This window comes from Sparus aurata, chromosome 23 (genome assembly GCF_900880675.1).
Source record: "Sparus aurata chromosome 23, fSpaAur1.1, whole genome shotgun sequence".
Lineage (NCBI taxonomy): Eukaryota > Metazoa > Chordata > Actinopteri > Spariformes > Sparidae > Sparus > Sparus aurata.
In genome coordinates, this window is record NC_044209.1 from 29,923,386 (window position 1) to 29,939,989 (window position 16,604).

A 16,604-nucleotide genomic window follows, 5' to 3' on the forward strand; every position below is an offset into this window, starting at 1 on the left:
GTCAAAATTGTTGTTTTCCTTTTCAACTATGACTTCATATTCATTAGGATGAGGATTGGGCCCACTGTAAAAAATAATTTGAGCTCTCTTGATGTTATAATTCTGCGATTAAAGTCTGAATTGTGAGATTAAAGTCATAATTCTGAACAAAAGGTCAGAATTTCTTCCTTAACTGAGTAGTATTTTTTCAGCTGAATGAATCAGGATGTTTCCACGACTGAGTAAAGAACTTATCTGCACCCAAACTATGATCCACCTGAGACCTGACCAAGGTTTCCTTCAGCCTAAACCCTGATGAAGCCTTACTAACAGTGCTGACACATCAGACAACAGACACGTGTTTCTACCTGTGATATGTTAAAGAGACAAATGATGTACAGAAAACACTTCAGTTAAGTATCATGATGTTTAAACTGGAGCGCTTGTTGAACCTGCTCAGTTGTTTTCTGGTCTGTAATGAACATTACTGCATCCGTCACTGCTGACCTGACTGCCACTTGGTTTTGTTTCTGTCCTACTCTGACGATCTAAAAGCTGCTGGTCATGAGATATTTACTGTATGCTGATGATGCTGCTCTGCATCGTTGTAAAGTTAAAACTTGAAATGCAGAACCACTAACTAAATAATTAGCTTTATGGTAACTGGACGTCTCTTCACTTGTCTGGAACTAATCCTACCCCCTAAATATTTAGAAAATACAAGATAGACATCAACCAAGATAAAACAATTATATTATATCATATACATTATATTTAAGTTGCAACAGAAAAAGGATGACTTATGTCAGACTGTTGCACACAAACTAGTCAGCAGTCAAAGGCATCTAAAGAATACATTTTAAAGAATTCACTTACATGTAGTTAATTTATTACAATAACAAAAGACTAAACACACACAGAAACTTACCAGTGAACTGGATGATGCAAAACTGATTATTCTTATTCTCATACTTACTATTATTTGTTGTGCAAAATTATGTTTAAATTATTTCAAATAGTCCCAATAATAACAATAAAACGATAAACGTTATAAGTAGCAGTGTAAGAATTAAGAATGATGTTCATGTCAGCTGCACAGAGAACTGATCACTGTTTTCATTAGCACACTGTAAAATCTGACAAAGTGACTAAAATAACTAAATAAAGTATTTTTATAATATTAAGTTGTTAAAATGTATCAGCTCTTACTATTTAAATCACAGAGTCTACTTTACTTTACTGAAAATTACTTGGTAATCCTGAAACAATCAGTTCCCTAACTTTTTAAAAGTAAAGTAAACTTTTGAAATGCACAGTGCACTATGCAGCGGATCTGTCTGCAAAAAGCTTCATCACAGTCAAATTTAACAGTTATGTATCTTTATATTTCATTTGTGAGAAACTACTGTAAAAGATAGAAGTGTTAAATATATGAAGTAACAAGACACACAAAAATATATTTACAAACATATTTAAATATAGAAATAACACAATACAATCATGGTAAATCTAAATCTGCTTTATAAACAGGAAATTTAAGTGATAAAACACTTTTAGTTTTAAGTTTATTATGAAGCCAGGTGTTGTGCTCCAGCAGGTGAGTCTGTGCAGAATAACACTGTTACAAAACAAAAGAGTTGCAGAAGAAGTCAGTGATCAATCAAATAAATAAAAATGAAGGACTAAATGTGACAGTAATAAGCTTCTTTAAAACTCCATTAATGCTAATGATGCATGCAAACAGTTATAATAAGGAGAGAAAATGTTTTTTCTCTGCTGTTCTAACAAACTTCTACTGTAAATGAAATCTGCTCACCATGAAGATGTTTGCTGGCCATCTTTGTCTGAAAGCAGCTGGTCTGGTGTCCTGGTGCTGTTGATGTCTTGGTTCTGTTGATGTCTTGGTGCTGAACAGTTTGTCATTTCATCTTTATATATTATAAAGTCAGTGTGGTTCCCTCCCCTTGAATCCATGTCATCTGATACCAAGTCAGTTTGAGAGTAAAAAGGCACAGAGAGCCGACCAATCACAGCTCAGGAACCAGAGTGAAGCTGCAAGCAGCAAATCAGAAGTGAACCAAACAAAGTACATTTCATTTAGAGTTTGACTGTGTTTTACATCTATTCATTTACATAAGTGTGTTGTTTTACAGGGTGTTCAGTGTTTTATATGTTGCTGTGTCCTTGCATGTAACTATTCATATGATGGTGGTCTATGTGCCAGTGCATTAATTACCTACAGCCACACCATGAATGTACCTGTAAAGCACATCTGTGGTCGGAAAGGGAACTTCTGAGAATTATTTCTGAACCTGCAGTTGTCCTTTTTAGTGCTGGGGTAGAGGTAGTGAACATGTGTAGTGTGCAACAGCATTACTCAAGAAAAAATGGTAGCTGGGAAGATAGGGTGGCTTATTTTGACCAGTCAGCCGCCACAGACGGTCCAAGTCATGGGAGATCACTAACACCTTCATGCAAAGTGCTAGTCCTCCTTGTAAGATCAGAACGGGCGGGTTACTGAGAAGTTTTCGTCAGGGAGTCGGGTGATATAGTATGAAGATGGATGAATGGGTCTCTTACAGGACTTTAACGCAGGTCATGTTCTGATGACTTTTAGGGATCGTATTGTATTTCACCATTAAAGAGAAAACATTCAGTTTTCAGTTGCAGTTTGGTTAGGATTAGGCAACGGGCGTACTTGGGTAGGTTTGAGATACTTAGAAAAGAAGGAAGGGCCGTTACGTCACTGAGGTACCCTGAGAACACACGAAATCCCAACATATCTGTGTTGTGTGACTCATAAAGAAACACCTCAACAAAATAAAACAATACACTTCAGAGCAGGGCTGTAAACTAGCGGTCGCCACTCGCCAAATGCGACTAAAATATTCCCCTGGCGACTTCATTTTGGAGGGATACATGCCACGGGGCGGGTAAATGTTTGTCCCGATGGTCGTGCTCTTGCAATAAATTATGCATGATATAGCAACACATTGTAGTAGCTGTAAAGTGATAAATTATGACGGTAGCAAACGTTAGTGCTAAACCGGTGATTTGTTGTGTGTCGCACTGAAGTAGCTCCCCCGACGTCACCGCCTGTAGAAAATAGTTCCCCTCAGAAGCAACATAGCGAGCGCGTCACTGCTCTTTAAAAGTTTGGTGCAGTGACTTTGATCCGAGCACAGCTGTGATGCTGTGGCACGAGAGCTCAGTGAGGCCCCGTCCAGACGACAACGCTCTTTTTCGAAAACGCACATGTATTGCATCGTTTTGGCCGACCGTCCACACGGATCCTGAAAACGCACTTTTTTGAAAACTGGTCTCAGGGTGGAGAAATCCGAAAACGCAGCGCTCTCGTTCTCGTGTGGACAGCGAAACCTCATACTTTCCAAAACGATGACGTCATCGCCCCACCCCGCGACGTCTCATAACAACAGCAACAACAATGGTGGACTACATGCTCGTGTTCGTGCCGCAGGACATATTGAGCCTTTCTTGAAACTTACTCTCCTTGTAGTTGAGTGTGAGTCTCAGTAGCAGTTCGACCTCATTAACGGTTCACACAAACGATTCTGGTTTCCTTGCACTCGCCATTTTCATCTTCTTCTTGTTGTGTTCGTTTTCCCCGTCTACTGTCTGTTTGTTTACAGAGCGCAAGCTTTCTGTGCATGCTCCGTGTCTTCTTCTCCGTTTTTGGTGAATGTCAAGCGCCACCTAGAGGCTGGAATATGAACTACAGCGTTTTCGGTCGTTTTCAGTGGATCCGTTTGGACGCAAATGTGCTTGAAACGATGCCGAGGAAGATGGAGAAAAAAAAGATCGTTTTTCGCCCGTGTGGACGTCCCCTTAGAAGCAGGCGGCCTGACTATATGGATGGTGTCTGCTGAAGACAGTGATGAGGAGTTCTGATTAGAGATGCATACTGGATCGGATCGGGTCCCATCTGTAGTTCTGATGAGCAATTAATGAGTGTTTGCTTTGTCAAAGTTTTGTACTGTTAAAGTTTTCAATTTGCAATGTTATGAAATTTAATTAATAACATTAAAATGTATTTCTAAATAATACTTTGGCCTCTTTTCTAAGCATGTATTGCTATGTAATACTGTTATCTCCATGAAAAGTACTGAAACAGATGTATATGCAACAAAAAGAGGCAATTTATTATTTGGCTGGTAAAACATTTACTTGGCCGGTAGATTCTTTCATCTACCGGTCCCCTTGGCAGGTGAGCCAGAAAGTTAGTTTACAGCCCTGCTTCAGAAAATAGGTTAACAGGTGATTTTTGTATTGACACATAGTTGGTTCCTCTAGCCCTTATGTTGTGTTCCGGTCAAATCTGTCCAATGTAAAAGTTTTATCTCTGAAAAATGTACTTAATTTGATCAGACTGACCTAAGAGTCCATGACTTTGTCCACAAAGAGGATTTCAGCACACAAAATAAATAGTATTTATTTGCATGCAATTTTGTGTATTTCATTCAACTTTTGTACACTCTTGGTGTTCCCGGTCAAAAATGACCAGTCATTAGAAATGAATGGGGGAGACTACAATAAGTGTAAAAAACTGATCTCAGGTACATCCTCATTTGTCATGTGGACACATACACACATGCACACACACACACACACCCCACACACACACCTTGGTTCCCAGGCAACCACCACGGGAACCTTAGCCCAGTAGAGTCTCTCTCCCGCGGGAACAACACCTGTTCTCAGAAAGTTGTTGGAACATTGTTTCAATAATATTGAACTTTTCTCGCAGCTTTGGTAGCTTATATAAATGCTTTTTTGAGGCCTTGCTCACAGTTCATTGTGTGGCAGCACCATGGCACGTCGATATTCCATAAGTGAGGCTATTGATTGCATATGTGATCACCACACTGGTGAGGAGGAGAGAGGCCAGGAAACTGACAGTGAGGATGGATGGTGAGCAGAAGATGAAGACGACACAGAATATAATCCAGACCAAGAATTAACTGATGGGGAGGAATCCAGTGATGAAGAGGATGGCCATGCTGAGGCTGCTGTCACATTCATGTCAAAGAATGGGAACTTACCCTGGTCTTCATCCCCACCTGAGACCCACCTGAGACCCACCTAACCCTTTGACCGGGAACACAACTAGTGTTACTTTATGTGACAGTATAAAAAAATTAAATGGTTTCAAAACAAATGTCCTTGGTAACTTTGACCCTAAGTAGTCTGTGATAAACAATATACTATGTTTCATCTGATTATTTTTTATAGTCAAAATAATCCAGAAATGATGCTTTTTAGAACTTGAATTCAAGATGTATACGCTCAGATCAGTGAGGTATACAGGCCATAAATAACAAATAGAAGTTCAAAACTTGTAATGTTCACAAGAACTGAAGCTGATAAAAAGATCTAACACAACAAGTACTTATAATATATGTATTCTACAGTTTTTATTGAAGCTTAATTGGCGAAGTTTCAGGAGCAGGACCACACCTCAACAGCGCCAACTTCCGCATTTCTATAAATAACCACCTGACCCTCTCCTCTGCTTCGCTCTCGTATTCCGCGCTCTCGCACCCAGAAATGAGATCACGCGACATCGCCTCGCCCGAGCACATCCAAACTTTTGTACGAGCAACATCAGGCTCTACTCACCTCATCATGGACTTCGTATCACTATCCCCGTGGGACGATCTTTCAGACGAGATCAGGATCACCATTCATCTGAAGCCGACAACTTTCCCGTCACCTCCGTACCCTGAGACCCTGATTCCAGTGGCCCTACAGCCGGCTAGGGCGCGAGCGAGTCAGAAGAGCACCAGCTTCGTCTCATCCATGGTTCGCATCCTGCCTGGTTCATCTCTCCTCAACATCCAAGATTATCATAGTTCGTCCGACGACCCACGAGCCCACCTCCTTCCGCAGCAAAGGGAGGACGAGGAAATTCCGGAACAGAAAGTCACCGTCGCTGCAGTTCGCCACAGTTCGCCGTCTCCTTCACCTCCAGTCATCACGCACAGCCCTACAGGCAGTGACGTCTACGCTCTTGTTAAAGGGACAGTACAATCAAATAACACAGCCCAAAGAAAACAAAGAGCAGCAGCAAAAGCAGAGACAGAGATCCTCTGCCAGATCAAACAACTCCAGAGTTTCCGCCACCACTTCTCGCATCACTACACTCCAGAGGGAGCGCCCAGATGCATTCCAGGACCCTCCAACTCCTATCAGGATTATCATCATCAGCTACAGCAACCTACAACCTCAAGGGCAAATGCCACAGTGCCCACCGCCATCCAGTTCCAGCCATCACCGCAGCTAACCTTTGCGGGGGCTCCCGGCACCGGGATGCCAGCGCCCCCCGCTGCTTTTTCCAACAACCACAGCAACTCGCTTCAACCGGGGCTCCTGGCACCGAGATGCCAGAGCCCACTGCTTCCTGTTTCCAGGAACCACAGCAGCTCGCTTCAACCGGGGCTCCTGGCATGAGATGCCAGAGCCCCCTGCTTCCTGTTTCCAGCAACCACAGCAGCTCGCTTCAACCGTGGCTCCCGGCACCGAGATGCCAGAGCCCCCTGTTTCCTGTTTCCTGTTTCCTGTTTCCAGCAACCACAACAGCTCGCTTCAACCGGGGCTCCTGGCACGAGATGCCAGAGCCCCCTGCTTCCTGTTTCCAGCAACCACAACAGCTCGCTTCAACCGGGGCTCCTGGCACCGAGATGCCAGCGCACCCTGCTTCCTGTGTCCAGCAACCACAGCAGCTCGCTTCAACCGGGGTTCCTGGCACCGAGATGCCAGCGCCCCCTGCTTCCCGTTTCAAGCAACCACAGCTGCTCGCTTCAACCGGGGCTCCTGGCCTTGAGATGCCAGCGCCCTCTGCCGCCTATTTCCAGCAACCACAGCAGCTCGCTTCAACCGGGGCTCCTGGCATGAGATGTCAGAGCCCCCTGCTTCCTGTTTCCAGCAACCACAGCAGCTCGCTTCAACCGTGGCTCCCGGCACCGAGATGCCAGAGCCCCCTGTTTGCTGTTTCCTGTTTCCAGCAACCACAACAGCTCGCTTCAACCGGGGCTCCTGGCACGAGATGCCAGAGCCCCCTGCTTCCTGTTTCCAGCAACCACAACAGCTCGCTTCAACCGGGGCTCCTGGCACCGAGATGCCAGCGCCCCCTGCTTCCCGTTTCAAGCAACCACAGCTGCTCGCTTCAACCGGGGCTCCTGGCACTGAGATGCCAGTGCCCTCTGCCGCCTATTTCCAGCAACCACAGCAGATTGCTTCAACCAGGGCTCCTGGCACCGGGATGCCAGCGCCCTATGCTTCCTGTTTCCATCAACAACAGCACCTCGCTTCAACCAAGTCTCCTGGCACCAAGATTCCAGTGCCCTCTGCCGCCTAATTTCAGCAACCACAGCACCTCGCTTCAACCGGGGCTCCTGGCACCGGGTGCCAGCACCCTATGCCGGGATGCAGGGAGCTTCCATCTCCCAGCTCCATCAGTTCCAGCAGCTCATGTCGGCTGGGGTCATCAGCACCGGGATGCCGGCACCCATTCTTCCCCCTCAGCAGGCAACCACTAATTTCACTTTATACACAGCTACCCACACTGGGCCGCACAAAAAACCAAACGAGAGCTTCAGCCTTCTCTCGCCTGTTGTCGGCAGCTCCACCAGCACCCATACCTCCAGAACAGATGTCATCTACCCCTTCTGTCATCTTCCCGTAATCAACAGCGTATATAAGAAAGGCAGGCACGTCATGCACCAAGGAGGTCGTTCGATTTGCAACGGCTTCAACAGTACCGGATTCACCGAGTCCCAGTGCCGCTTCCTCCACGTTAACTCCTTCTGCGGCGGGGGCCACGCCCACCCCGAATGCCCGTACAACCTACCTCGCCAAAGCTAGTTTCTCATAAAGGACTTGAAGAAGGTCTTCACCCGGACTTCCACACAATTATCTATCTCTTTTGAAATCAAAAATCTTCAGTCGACCATAACCGAGCCAGATTCAGTTGACCGCACGCTCGCTAAGGAAGTTAAGGAAGGTCCAGGAACAGACCAGTGCTCTTAAAGTCCTCCCTATTCACACCGACTTCTGCCGTTTCTTCAGCATCCACTGGCGTGGTATATATTACTTCGCCGTTAGGCTCACCTTTGGTCGCAAAGCAGCCTAAACTCTTGGACACCCCACCTGAAGCCCTCAGCTGGATCCAGTCTAACAATTTCCCCCCCACCACATCGCCACCCGCTTCCGGCCTGGTTACCCTGACTTCAGTCTTCTCCAACCTCGGGGTCCCATCGTCGCAGAGAAAACAGAGGGCCCCTCCACATCCCTCGAGTTTCTCTGAATCATTCTCGACACTAACAAGTTTTAGACTTCAGTCCCGGTCGAAAAGCTCAACTGAACTTTCTTCTGCACCCAGCGCTGCACAAAACGTCAACTTCTGTCCCTTCCGTCCCATCACTCTTGACCTCCATCTCCCTGGATAGCTCGAGCCTTGCTGAAATCCGTCCGTGACTCAACCCTCTCACCAATTGGAACGGAATCACTTTCTTTTACGATGACCAACCGACTCACCCGCATGACATCCATCTGTACATCGATGCTGCTCCTTAGGCCGGTTTTGGGGGTTTCTACAATGGAAGATGGCTTGCGGCAGAATCGCCCCCGAAGCTCGCTAATGAATGCTAGAAGTTCAAAAGCTGGCACCTCACGCAGATACCTTCCCTACGCCAGTCGGGCATCGACATTCAACTCGCAAATCCTGCGCTGAGCGACTTCCAGAGCTCCACCATCAACAGCCTATCACCCTCGACCCTCTCTTCCTACTGGACAGCTTGGAAAGCTTCCATTACTTTCACGACCAATACAACACAACCTTTCCTTCATTCGATCTCATCACCACGACTTCTTTCAGTACTTACGCCCATTCCTCATGACAAATCATGCATCACCAAGCTTACCTTAGCGGTATCAGCTTCTTTCCAAGACAATAACCGGCTGTTCGTTAACAGTTCATTAAGCCCTCGCAGTCTTCCTCTTAATGCCGACTTGCTGTTAATCTGCCTCCACATAATCCGTTCCGGGTACGGCACTCCTCAAGTCGCCCAAACCTTGGAAGCCATGTTCTTGCTTGCCTTTTGGTTTCCTCAGATGCTCCGAATTCACCTCCTCAACCATTCACTTCTACTCAAGCCTTCATGCTTGCATTTCTGACTTGTCTCGCTTTTCAGACGACACCATGGTGTTCCACTTAAAGCAAACCAAAACCAATCAATTTGGTCCGCCTTCACCCGTCTTCTTCTTCAAGGTCCAATCACCACTGAATCCCTTCAAACCCTCGCAAATTTCTTGCAATTCCATAAATCTCACAACAATGACAGATCCTCTCTTCATCTCCGAATCTGGCCAAGTGGCTACTCGATTCTGGTTCCACCATCATTTTCGCCACGTGCTGTTATTGTCTGGTATTTTGCTGACAACTACTCTGGGCACTCCTTCAGAATCGGAGCTGCCACTTCAGCCTCCCGTAATGGCTTCCCAGAACACTTCATATGTCTCATAGGCCGCTGGTCTTCCCAAACGTACCACCGTTACATCCGTTCAGATCTCAAAGATCTCAGATCCGCTCAATCTCTTCTCAAGTAATTGGAGGTTTTTGGGGGTCCGTCGCTGCCGGGAGCGGCGGCGGATTCTCTACAAGAATCCCCACAACGCACTCGAAGAACTCAAAAGAACCAAGATCTTTGACACTTCGTTTTCCTTTGTCACTAATAAATCTTTAAACGCATCTCGTTGACGGTGTGGTCCTTGCTAGTGAATTGAAGCTTAATTGGCAAAGTTTCAGGAGCAGGACCACACCTCAACAGCGCCAACTTCCGCATTTCTATAAATAACCACCTGACCCTCTCCTCTGCTTCGCTCTCTTATTCTGCACCCCTCCCCCCCACCCCATTTCTCTCTGCCTGTTTCTTCTTTCTCTCCTCTCCTTCGTAGGTCCATGAGGGGGTCCGTCGCTGCCCGGGAGCGGCGGCGGATTCTCTACAAGAATCCCCACAACGCACTCGAAGAACTAGAAAGAACCAAGATCTTCAACACTTCGTTTTCCTTTGTCACTAATAAATCTTTAAACGCATCTCGTTGACGGTGTGGTCCTTGCTAGTGAATGATGAGTTTAAATGGAACGGTCATTTTTGACCGGGAACACAAAATTGTTTAACTTGAACCTAACACAACATGATGGTTAAATGTTGGTTGGGAAAGACTGCTGTTTGCAATCTCATCACGATATTTGGACGGACTGGCCCATTTTGATCACAATCTTATCAGCCCTGTCAATCATTTAAGGGGAAGAAATCAGTTTGTTAACCTTTTCTCTGTGTGTGGTCCTTCTTTTTCTCCATGCATCTCCCACTGACTCCAACACAACTGGCACCACAGTTTGTCCCCAGAGCAAGAGTCAAGAGGTGACGTAATGACCCTTGCTTCTCTTTTAGGTTCCTTGGTTAGGTTCAGGAGGAGGAAACAGTTTGGGAACTCAAAGTTTGTTTGGTTTCACACACGACCATTGCTACCAACTTTTTGCCCCCTCTGAGCGCCCTTGACAAGACTTCAAGTTTCATCACAGTTTGATATTCATTAGTTGATAATAAACTCATATTGTTCCTCTCAAGAAGATCTGTGTCCACACCAATCTGGTTTCAGAGCTAAACAGCTGTGATATAAATGTCACCCACAGGGAAACTTTTCTGTGTTAACATGAGGAATTACATCAACCAACCAGTGGACAATGTTTTAGCTGTTAACGGGATTATAAATATCTTGGGATCTGGTTAGATAACAACTTGTGTTGGATGTTGGAAATTGGATCTTTGTACAGACACAGAGCCAGTCTTCTTCTGCTCAGTGGGAAGTGGATATTTGAGGCAGTCTTCTTGTCTGTCTTGGATTATGGTGATGTTATGTATGGACACTCGTCTACGTCACTCTGAAACAGAGATTCAGTAAATCACTCCAACCGAAGATTCACTGCTGACAGTTCCTCTACTCAGCATTGCATCTTGTATGAAAACATTGGGTGGGCATCTCTGGTCTCATAGTCATTATTTGTTGACTGGCTAATACTCAGAGTCCTGTGTGCAAACAATACATTTGGAAAACTGCTTTTAGTTTTTGTGTTGCACACACTTTTATTTTTACAACACATATTAAAGGCTCGATCTTACAAGCTAAGATGCATCTACACACGTCATTACATGTCATGTTTTCAGTGAACTCTTGACATCCTGAAGGATCAGAGCGTGCCTCCGTGTTTCCTCCAGGTACCAATAAAAGTTGAGCAAATGAATGAATGAATGTTCCTGTTGTCTGTGTTTAATCACACAACCACAGGCCTCCAGAAAAAGAAAGATGGAACCTTCTGTCACAACTCACACAAACAGAAACAGATACAGATTATTAGAAACCAAGGAGACTGAAAACTGATATTTGAAATTGATTTTAATTTGCAGTAAAACATTATCAACCAGTGATTAAAAAAACATCTGAGAACAATTTACTCCAGTACGGTTCTAAATTATAATTTTCTGGAACTTTGTTTTCTGCTGCTTTGCTAAACTTCTATCACTACATCTATTGGATACTAGGGGTGGTTAATCAGCCGAGTTTCCCGATTCGATTCAATTCCGATTATTGTGGTCTCGAATCGATTACAAATCAGTTTTCGATTATTAACGATTATTGATCTTCCATTTAACATCAGTCAGCTGCTTAATTTTTTTATTTCTCTTTTGAGTAACACCTCACAGCACCTTCAATATTGTATAGTGTAACTGTAATATCAAAATTATTATTTTTTAATTTGTTTTAAATGTAGTTTCTCAGTTAAAAGAAAGCTGCCAAGCTCAGCAGCCAGACTCATGTTAGAAGCATTGTTGGTGACAAGAACCAGGGCGTGTTTCTCTATTCCCCACTCGTCTGCCATTGCTTAGAGAAACTCACACATATTTGCGCTTGTGTGGCTATCATCCATAGCTTTCGTCTGAAGTACGTAGGACATTAGCTTCCATTAACTGCTGACATAATGAGCTGTAACGGTCACATATGAGACTGTAGCTCTGGATGTCCAGGCATCGCAGGTTATTGCTACCCTGTGAGCAGAGTTGAGGGACACTTGCACGGAAAGGTTTGTCTCCTTGTAAAGATTTGGAATCGATTTAAGTGTGAAAAAGCTCCGGGATGGAATAACATATCTTGACTCCAGACTGTAGACCATGTAGCGGAAGCCAGTAAGAGGACGACTCCAGTTTGTATTACTATTTAAAAAATAATAATAATAATAATAAAAAATAACTAAATAAAAAATGAATAAATAAATTAATTAAAATCAATCTTTGGAAATTTAGTAATCGATTCATAATCGTCAATATTATAATCACGATTTATTGATTATCGATTTTTTTCACCACCCCTATTGGATACCATGAGTTACTCAGACTCAGATTACTCTGTGTTGACAGATTACTCTGTGTTTACAGATTACTCTGTGTTTACAGATTACTCGGTGTTTACAGATTACTCAGTGTTTACAGATTACTCTGTGTTTACAGATTACTCTGTGTTTACAGATTACTCTGTGTTTACAGATTACTCTGTGTTTACAGATTACTCGGTGTTTACAGATGACTCGGTGTTTACAGATGACTCAGATGTTGTTGTGGGCGGGACACTGAGTGAGAGGAAGTGGCTTCAGATCCACAGTAACACATTTTAAATGAGTTTATCTTATCAATCTGACCTGAGAACCAGCCGGGTGTGATCAGTCTGCAGCTACACTGACGTGTCACATCATTCTTCTTTTCACATGTGTAGGTGTCAAACATGTCACTCAGATCATGGAGCAGTAACACGGCTCCATCACTGACCTCCAGTTCAACTATTTAACTGACAGAACTACAATGAATCCAGCAGAGTTCATGAGAAAATGCTGCAGAAATACTGTTTTACATGAGTGAGTCCATCATTAATCAATATAATAGATCAATATGACAGATAAACGTTCTGGTGACGGCTGCTGTCCACTGAGTATCACCTCGACTCACTCAGAGGTGGCAGCTGCACAAACACAAACACCAAATGACATATACCTGCCTGCAGGAGCGACTGAACACCTGGCAGATGGCTGCAGCTGGCTGGAGGCCCGGCTGAGATTGTGCTGACACAATCATGATTCAAGGCTTATTACTGTGTTACGTGACCCCTGGATCAGGCTCAGACTTTAAAGTGGAGGTAATGTAGGTGCAGTAAAGATAACTGTGTGTTCAGATCATTCATTAACACACGACTCGTACTCTGCTCCCTGTTGTTTTCTCTTACAGTCTCTTTTATGAATGCCAATATAGATTTCATCAGACACGATTCTCTGGAAACCGTCTAATGCTCGTAATACCTGAAGCTGTGAGGTCCAGCTTAGTGTCTGCTCAGCTTTGGCAGGAACCAAAAGCATCTGCAACCATAAAATCTGTCTATGAATGTCAAAGATAAGGTTGAGTTTATCATCGTGTATCAGTCCACGATCAGATGACACTGTAATAAAACATAAGAGAACAATCATCTTATCATTACAGCCCATTGACGGCTGTTTTACAGATATCCTGCGCTGCTCTCTGAACCTGTCAGCACGCCACACACTGATAAGAGTTCCACCGACAGGTGAGATTTAACCACCACCTGGTTAAAGATTGACTTCTACTGAGTTGATCTGTCACCAACACACCTGATACACAGACACCTGACAGACAATATGCAGCAGCTACGACACAAGAATACAATACAGACTATAACACTGAGGTAGACAGGTGACAACTGTCACGTCCACTTAATGATGTAGTAAATATGTACCTAGCTGCTTTGTAGCCTCGCAGCTAGTCGGCTAACACTGAGTTTAACAATAACTTTGACTTTGTACTGAGCCTGAGATGTTTCTCAACAGCTTCATGATGTGTGATCACTGCGACGCTGCAGCCCTCTGACATCTCTGCTCTGGTCTGACTGACTGTTCATCATGTTGATCACATTCACAGTAATAATAATAATAATAATAATTAATTATAATTATTATTTGGAGGCGCCTTTCAAGACACCCAAGGTCACCTTACAGTGCAGGAGAACAAACTCACACTAGTTAAAACAGCAAATCATGGCAAAGACACAACAAGCATGCGGTGGAAGACATGTGGCAGCGCTGCCCAACAGACACTGGACTCAGACTTGATACAACAGATCAACAATCTGATCTGGTTTGTGTCGTGTTATTGAATAACTTGCATTGAGTCCGACTGCAAGTATAACGTGAATGCTTTATCCAACGTCACTCCCTGACCTCGCCCTAACCTCAGACGTCCTCCTCCTGGCCTCCGTAGTTCCCACTCAAGACAGTTACACCACATCTCCCCTTTCTAGAATCAATGCGTAGACTGCCATTGATTCAGCAGGACCTTAGGGGGTTATTCTGCCCCTTAGCTGGAAGGTCTGCTCCTATCTGAGCCATTCACACTGACAACAGACACACAGCAATTTAACCTTAGCTTGGAACAAGAAATTACAAAACACAATACAAAACACCTTGTACCGTCTACCCTCACTCTAACCCTGAAACTTGAACATTTACATTCAAACAGTACAACAATAGAAAAAATGGCTCAATCACAGTATCAAACACATTTTTTTCGTTTTTTATTTTGATTGTCTCTCAGTCTCTGTAAAGTCTGTGATGAGAAAAATGACAAGCTGAACTGGGTCGGTCTTACCACAGCTCTCCCAGACCTGGTTCTGAGAGTAGGAGTAGATGGTGGTTCTGGACCGTTCTGCTGCAGTGGTGCTGCTGCGGGTCGTTCTGGAACACCTCCTGGGATCTGCACAGCTGCACCACTGCTGCCTGGCTCTGGTGAAGGCTGCATGGCGATGAGATGGCGAGGGTTTCGCCTGATGATCCCGTGGAGTCCCTCTACCAGATAAGACCGAGGTGTTGTGTGACTTCCGATGACAGCTCCAGCTGCTCTTTGGTCTGTGACCCACACATCCTGCCCAGGAGTGAGTCTGTTGAGGTTCCATGCACAGTGTCGCAGATTGTAGCGTTGTGCATCTTTCCTCTTCCTCTCCTTTTCCTTCAGCAGTACCGTGTCTCCATCAGGATGAGCAGGCTCTAACAGTGCAGGCAGAATAGGCACGGTGGTACGAAGCCTCCTCCCCATGAGAAGTTGAGCTGGGCTGTATCCATTATGAAGTGGGGTAGACTTGTATGCAAGCAGAGCAAGGTATGACTCTGACTTCTTCAGGAGTCCCTTCACGGTCTGTACTGCACATTCAGCTTCAGCATTTCCCTGGGGATATTTTGGACTGCTGGTCACTTAACGAAACCCATAGGACTCAGCAAAGTCAGCTCCTGAGAACTGTGGCCCTTTATCAGTGACCAGTGTCTCACAGATCCCGTGACGTGCAAAAATTGACTTCAGGTGATGGATCACATCCTTAGACCTTGTGGGGGTTTGCAGTGCGATCTCCACATACCTTGATGTGTAGTCCACCACTAGTAGGTAGGTCTTGCTCCCTAGCATGAACAAATCTGCTCCACACTTTTGCCGTGGTCAGCCTGGGTACGGTGTTGGCATCAGCGGCTCCCTGTGGTTCTGTCTCTCCTGGCAGCCCGGCAGTTAAGAACCACCTCGTTCAGCTGCTGGCTCAGCCCTGGCCACCATACTGACTGTTGCGCCCTCTCTCTACACTTGACCACACCTTGATGACCTTCCTGCAGCTTGACGAGAACATCGTTTCTCATTGTTGAGGGAATAACGAGTCTTTGTCCTTTTAGTAGTAGACCATCCTGGACTGTGAGAAGAGCACGCTCAGGCCAGTACAGCTTGAGTGCAGGTTCGTTGGTGCCATGGGCTGGCCATCCTTCTGCACACAGCTGCAGCACATCATCTATGTGGCACACCACGCCCTCGAGCCCTTCTGTGACCTCTGTCACCGTTCTGTTCTGGAAGTGTTCAGGAGCTGATGCTATGCTGAAAGGAAGCCGCTTAAAGAAAAAGTGCCCAAAGGGTGTGATGAAGGTTGTCAGTTTCGCTGAATCTTCTGTCAGGGGAATTTGCCAAAACCCCATATTTGCATCCAGCTTACTAAAAATTCTGGCTCCAGCCAGCATTCCCAGTGTTTCCTCCACTGATGGCAGGATAAACTTCTCTCGACACACTGACTCATTCAGTTTGGTGAGATCAACGCATATGCGTACAGCACCATCACCCCAAGGTTTTCCATGTGGGACAGTTCCTGCTTGACTTTGTCCAGGAGTTTGTTTCAGCTTTATGGCGTATGGTTGGCGCAATTCTCCGAATCTGATGCATAGTTTCGGGTAAGTTTGCTTTAATGTCTCCATAGTGACACTGTCTAATCGTGCAACCAGCCCCAGCCTACAGCTCATGGATCTTCCCAGCAAGGCAGTGTGCAGATGACGCACAACATATACATCCTCCATCTTTGCTTTCCCACCTCTCCTCAGCAGCAGCCTGGCGACGCCCACAACATCAAGTGGACTCCTACCTGGTCCCAGGAGCAGCTTTGTTGATTTTCGGAGTATTGGCGGATTGTTC